This window comes from Microtus ochrogaster, chromosome 7 (assembly GCF_000317375.1).
Source record: "Microtus ochrogaster isolate Prairie Vole_2 chromosome 7, MicOch1.0, whole genome shotgun sequence".
NCBI classification, from domain to species: Eukaryota; Metazoa; Chordata; class Mammalia; order Rodentia; family Cricetidae; genus Microtus; species Microtus ochrogaster.
In genome coordinates this window covers 49,430,263-49,437,671 of record NC_022014.1, presented here as the reverse complement: position 1 = coordinate 49,437,671, position 7,409 = coordinate 49,430,263, and positions in this window count along the sequence as shown.

Sequence of the window (7,409 nt, the reverse complement as noted above, 5' to 3'; positions counted from 1 at the left end):
TGAAGCCCGCTAAAGCTGTGCAGAGGCTTAAGAACAGCCTGGCTTCTCAGGTTTTCCTCGAAATGAGTCCCTTTTTGAGGTCTGTTCATATTCTGTTTGCTTTTGAAGTGTGCCCCAAAGCGTTAGCTTTCTGCTTTGAGGGTCATGTGTACATAGTTGACAGGATCCCTGATGCTTTTGTGGACAACAAGGGGGTGCACCAGCTGGAAAACACCGCGGTGTTAAATGTAGAGTTGTCTTCTCTTACAGTTCAGAGATTCCACAGTTGTCCCAGGTCACCTGCCTCGGGGCTTTGCTGGGGTTCTGCTTTTGTTCCTACTCAGCACCCCTTGGTCCACCCACTGCCGTTCCTCCTTATGCCCGCCCTTTACTCATGACTCTGAGGGCTCAGGACCACTACCTTTGTCTTCCCTATGGCCTCACCCTCTCTAGGTCACGTTGAGAGTCACCCCAGTGTAGACAGATGTATTGGATGTAGTCTCTGTGGCCAGGCTTCCGAGTCTTCAGTAGACTTCACCTTCTCGTTTCCATTTGGTCCCTGTCGGGTGGGTTGCCAGGAGGACTGAACCTCTTAGGGAAGACCAGGAGGGTAGGAGTAAGAGGGTAATAACAGTACTTGATTGAAAATCTTACTTTAAGAATGTCTTCTCCCCTTTATTCCATATTTGTTTTAGGAAGTGAAAACAGATTACAGTAATATCCATGCCTCTACCAGATTTATATTGTGGTGCAGGGTCCTACCAGACTTCTTTTGCACGCAAATAGAACATATATTTATCAAAAATTCATAAAATTCTGCAAATACTTAGCTTATATAAGTTTACGTAACTAATAAGTTTATGTAACATAATGTTAGCCTCATTTTTAAGAAATATGGATCTCAGATTTCTAGGTGGGAGTTTTGCAGCATCAGGTGGTTTGCCACTCCAGGAGCCGTTGGCCCGGTTTTCTACTCAGCACTTGGCTAGCCTGGGCACATCTCAAGGAGTTTGTTTGAAGCAAAAGTTAGAGACCCCCTTCAGGTCAGGGATCAAGTGCTACCGCCTCTGAGGCCCAGAGACCAAACATGGTGGTACAGATTATCCGTAGCACCCGTACACGAGCCGGGAACTAGGCTGGAGAATTAAAACATACACACACACACACACACACACACACACACACACACACACACACACACACACACACAGACACACACACAGACAGAGACACGAGGACACGGGTCATCCTTGATACAAGAATGCCAACTTTATTGTGCTCCAGGGAAGCTTATTTAGGGACCTTTAGCTGATAGCCATGCCCCAGCTCTCGGGATCTTTCAGCTGCAGGCCTCACCAGAACCCACTCCCCTGCCATCAGGGTCTCATGCTCGGAGCAGCTGCAGGCACAGGTAAACAAGTTGTTTTGTTCAGTTCACTCCAGTAGGCTAAGGGTCTGAGGCAGGCAAAGAAAGTCAAGGGGCCAGGGGTCTGCAGCCCCCAACAGTTACCCAGGTGAAGGGCCTGACCGAACCCTGCACCAGGCCCGTTATCTGCATGTCTTACTCTGGAGAAGACAGACCTTGGAGCCTGCCAGAACTTCGTCCTGTGAGATCAGTATCTTCTGGAAGGTTATGAAGATGAATTAATGTCTGGAAGCAACATGAAGACAGTCCCGTGGAAATCTTTTGTTTTCTTTCCCGGTGCTCACCTTGGTCTCCCTGCTTTGTTTCACATGGGTCTAAAGGAAGGTGAGTGGCCGCCTTAGAGGCTGTGGACGTGAGGACCACGTGGTACTGAAGTCGGAGTGCTTTGCCTCGGCTGCCTGCCCTCGCTCGTTTGAAGTCTGGCTCTCTCTACTAAAACACAAATGACTCAGAACTAGAGTTAGCTGCAGACAACAGGAAATTTGGATCTAAAGAAATGAGCGATAGGGGCTGGCGAGATGGCTGATCAGTTTAAAGAGTGGGTACCGCACATGCAATAGGACCCAAGTTCAGTTCCTAGCCCGTACATCAGGTAGCTTACAACCACTGGCAGCTCCAGTTCCACAGAGTCTGAGCTCATGCTTCCTGGGGCGTGTTGTATATAGACATACGCAGGCACAGACACGCAACTAAAAATTCTTAAAGAGAGGTAGGTGATGTGGAGCTGGCTTGGTGCCTTCTGATGTCATCAGAGCCTCAGATGCATGTTGGTCTCGCCCTCCTTAGCATGAAGCTTCCATTCTAGGTGTTACTCCTTGACTACAAGAGTTCCAGCCATCACCCAGGTTAGGCTGGAGGAAGGGAAGACAGGCTAAAGAAGGGCTATTCCATTTCTGGGAACCTGAAGTCAGTGCCTGGTCACAGGTCCGTGGCCACAAACAGAACGCACAGACATGCTCTCAGCAAAGGAGACAGAGTAACTGCCAGCTAAACTGATTTTTAGTTAAACTAGGATTCCTGTTACTGAGGAGAAGGGGAGTGAGGTGTGGGAAGCCATCTGTGCTGTAAGGCCTGCAAGACTAGAGCCTGTCGTGGCAGGAGGAGGTTCCTGGGGAAGGGAGGCTGATGGTGTTATAGAAGTGCATTAAGAATCCTGACCTGGAGAAGGGCAAAACTAAGCTTCCTAAAACCCTTCCAGGGTTCCATGAGAACTCTCCTATCGTGGTGAGGCCTGCCCAGGGTCGCACGAGAGTAGTCTTACCGTTTTGTTTATTTTTCAAGGCAGGGTTTTTCCATGTAGCCCTGGCTGTCCTGGAACTCTCTGTAGACCCGGCTGACTTCAAGCTCAGATCTGCCAGCCTCTGAGTTCTGGGATTAAAGGCATGCACCACCACCACCCAGCTAAGAGTAGCATTCTTCAAGACCACACCCATCTACAGAAGTGCTGATTGACAGACACAGGCAGATAGAGAAAGGAATCATCTTCAACATGGCTGTAGGCTCACCATCCAAGATGGACCTAGGCATCAGGAAGGAGTCAAGGCAAAGGGAGAACAAACAGTTCTTCACAGACTGACATCAGTGCCCACATCACCCTCCAGTGCACACATGCACACATGTTCCATTTGTTAGAACTTAGCCCAGCCCGGGTCTCTTAAGTCACAGGTAGAGTGGGAAATGGAGTCTCAAGCTTGACTATGGTGTGTTCAGCTAACACTCTTACTTAGGGCAGGCACAGGTGGGGTGGGATGGTTAATGGCCAGGCAGTATTCGTGAGTATGGAGATATGATACCTTTATTATATTTCAAGGTTTCTATTTAAGAAAAAGAACTCAGGTTCTGAAAACTCACCAAGACCCTCCATACCTTCCCAGAGGAAACCATCAATTAGCAGACACTGTGGGAATGGCTTCCTCCATCCTGCTGGAAGCTGCAACTGAAGTCCAGCTCCGTGTATGCAGAGTTAGGTTATTAAAGGTACATTATTAGTCCCTCTGTGTCATCATGTGAAAATAGTAGACACAGATGGTCTATGAAGTAGAGGCTTATTTTGGCTCATGGTCTGGAAGGTTCAAGTCTAATACAGGCCATTCTGCTGGCTGGTTGGCAGGATGCATGTCCGTGTGAGTGGCCACATCTCCAGCTCGGAAGAAGATAGATGAGATGAGCCTGGGTCCTACAGCTCCGAGTGACCTTAGATCTCCCACAGATTCCATCACTGTCCAGACACCACTCTGGGAACCAAGCCTGTCCCCTAGGGCTTCCGGAGGGGATTCGACATTCAGCTACAACAATAGCAAAGCTGCTTGGTTTGCTTAGAGTCTTGGACTGTACGCTGTGCCGTAAGAAATCTCACTTCCCTGAGAGCATCTCGTACTGGCGAGGCCAGATGAGATGGTTAGGGGCAGCAGCTGCAGCTCCCATGAGGGAACTGTCCTGGATATCCCGTCCCGTGGAGCCTTCCAAAATCCCAAGCTTGGGCTGACATCGAGCTGTAGCTTGGTGGGAAGCAGCAATTACCCGGCCAAGCCCTTCCTCAAATTTCTAACCCACGAGTAGCAAAATCAGGGGTTATTTTTAGTTACTAAGTTTTTGAAAGTCGTTAATAAGTGAAAATAGTCCCTGGTCGGAACTCTTGGCTGTTGTGTCCTGTCCTTGAAATGGAATGCCTAAGCAAATTATTTTGAGGATAAGAATTTCCAAATGCTTACTCAGTACTACCCAAGGGCGAGTACGGTGTTTGTTCTATCACTAGGTGGAAATTATCTTGGGATTAAAGGGTATGAATTTTATTTTATTCACCCCCCCCAACTTTTTTCAATTTTATATTCGAAGTATTTTTCAAGTTTTTATCATGAAAATTGAAATCCACAGGGCAATTGGGGGATTAGTGCCAAGGAGATGTATGCTTCTTCTCCAGAGATAATGTAAGAATTAATACTTTGTCACGTGCATCTATGTGGGCATTACACACACCCTTTTATCTTCCCATCAGATAGGAGGTTATTGGGCAAGTCTTTTAAAACTAATTGCTTAAGTGACATCTGGAGTCACGGGCTTCTCTGGAATTTTCACACATTTAAGCCGTTACACTTTGTTCTCAGCCATCCGCCTTCTGTGCCTCACCCCCACATCCGCTCTGCCCTCCGCTTCCAAGCAGTTCATTCTTCCGCTTTCATGGCCCCCTATTCCAGCGCTCCTCACCCTCCAGGTCACAACTCCCTTGAGGGGGACTGGAGGTGTCAAATGGCCCTTTCCTGGGGGACTCATATCAGATATCCTGCATGTCGGATCTTTGCATGACAATTCATAACAGCAGCAAAATTACAATCATGAAGTAGCAATAAACTAATTTTGTGGTGGGGGGTTATCACAACATGAGGAACTGTATTAAAGGGTCACAGCACTGGGAAGGTGGAGAACCAGGGACTTGTTACTCTCACTTCCCTCCCCAGAAGATCACTTCCTCTTTTCTTAGATCACAGCCCCCTTTCTGCTTTCTGCACACACAAATCCAGGTTCCCTGTATGAGAGGAAACATGGTATTTCTCTTTCTGCGTCTGGCTCTTTTTCCATTGCGTAACAATCTGCAGCTGTTGGCTCCACTCTGTGTCACGGTTTAACTTTTTCCCTAGAGCTGATAGAATTCCTTTGTTTTTGCACCCCGCCTTTTCTTCCTGTGCTCATCTGATGGATGGGCGTCTAGGCTGTTTCATTTCTCAGCTATCCTAGGTGCTGCAACAACAAACATGGATGTCCAAATATCCCTGCGGTGTGGTGACGACACAGAATCCTTCAGGCACATGTCCAGGAGTGACACAGCTGGGCCATATTTTTATTCTATTTTCAATAGTTTCAGTACCATCTATATTGACCGCTAGAATGACTCCAGCTCACTCCCACAAGGTCCTGTCTCCCCCCACCCCCCCGGATCTCTTTTCCTGGTGGCAAGATGGATATCAAAGAAGTTTTATATTGCATTTCTCACTGCCTAAGGATGTTGAGTTTTCAAACACTTTGAAGTATTTGCTGGTCATTTGAGTCTTCTTTAGAGTAGTATCTATTAAGATCATCACCCCATTTATGGATTGGATGATGGTGGGCTGTTCATTTTCATCCATTATTTATAAATGTTTTTAGTAATCATATAAGCAATGTGTTAATTGCTCTGCCATCGTAAAATGTAGGAAATTAAAAAGAAATAAAACTCATTAATAATTTCACTTCCTAGATTACTTTTTTTCCTCTAGATTAATTTTTAATCTAGGTATACTATGTGCTCCATTTGATCTTCATTAGGCGGGAGTGCCCTCTAGTGGTAATGGGTAAAATTGCACTAGACGGGAATTTTTCTTTGCAAGGTCTCATGGTTGTCCTGATTGATTAGACTCGAGTTTCTAAAACTGATGAATCCTGCTGACCACATCCAGGGCTTCCACCCATTATAACGGCTGCCTGTCTCTGCTCCTGGTCCGGTAGCTCTGTACTTCAGTCAGGTGACCCACACATTGACGTCAACATCTTTCCTCCCCAGCTGAGCAGATGTCTCGGATTTTCCTAGGTTCTTTCCGTCTTCCATCAGTTTGTCCTTCTTGTCCCTTCCTCCAGGTACATCTTGTCTTATGTGCATGTCCTGCCTTCTAGGACTTCTCATACAATTTGCTCTTGATATTTTTTTATCCTACCAACTTTGGATTCATTACAAATTAGCACACTCGAGCATCTGCATTTAAATAACGAAGTCTCTATAATACGTTTAAAAATAGAAGATTTCTTTCCTCACAAAATTAAGAACAATAAAAAGACCCCTTACATAGCACTGGAAACTGTTGTTTGCGAAGACACAGGTAGGAAGCTACACACTTCTGTAAGCTGGATTTCCATTCCTCCCCCAGGCAGTTCAGACAGCAACCACGTGTCACACACGCTGAGTCGAATGAGCCTCGCTCCATTGATGTGCACAAGTAAGAACAATTCCTTCTCTTGGGATGAATAAAGTTATTGTAGTTGTGACAAACCCGTCAGGAAGAAGTAAGTGGGGTCATTTGTCTCTGTGGCGAGCATGTGGTGAGCTGGACTGAAGAAGAGAGCCGGCATTTGGACATTTAGAAAAGGGGAGATGTCAGGTGGATCTCAGGGTCTGGGGTCAGTGATCTTATCACTGTGCCGTAGACAGCTGCTTCTCAAGAGCCCTGCCGAGAAGGGTGAAATGTCTTCAGGCCCCTTTCTCACCCGGCACATCTGAGAACTGTGAGGTGACTGGCTTGTGAAATAAGATGATCTCTAGCTCAAATCCTACAGCGGCAGCCAGTGGAATTTTCCAGGGCCAGGATGAGATGGAGTATGGTGTTGAGTAAAAATGCAGCGATGTGTTCGATGGAGGATGTTAGAGATTTTATATGAGAGACGGGGGTAGATTCTTATCTGCCATATTTATAATTTTCTCACATCTCTATGGCAAATGGCTTAATGCTTTGAAAACCTGTTTTCTCTGAACACATAGCCACAATGTATAAATAAGAAAGAACAAACCTTGTCTTGAAAAACCAAAGAAGAAGAAGAAGAAGAAGGAGAAGGAGAAGGAGAAGGAGAAGGAGAAGGAGAAGGAGGAGAAGAAGAAGATAGATATGTCTTTGGTGAAGTATAATAATAAAAAAAAAGTATTCAGTGCTGGAGAGATGACTCAGTGGTTAAGGGCATTGGCTGCTCTTTAAGAGGTGCTAAGTTCAATTCCCAGCAACCACATGGGGCTCACAACCATCTGAAGTGAGATATGACGCCCTTTTCTGGCCTGCAGGCAGACATGCAGACAGAACACTATATATAATAAATAAATAAATAAAAATCTCTTTTAAAAAATCCAGAAAACCTTGAGATTTCTGTCCGGTGCTCCAATTTGGGTCTCTGTCTCTGTCTCCTGTCATCGCCTGATGAAGGTTAATATTCAGGAGGATGCCTATATGTTTGTCTTTGGATTCACCTTCTTATTTAGCTTCTCTAGGAT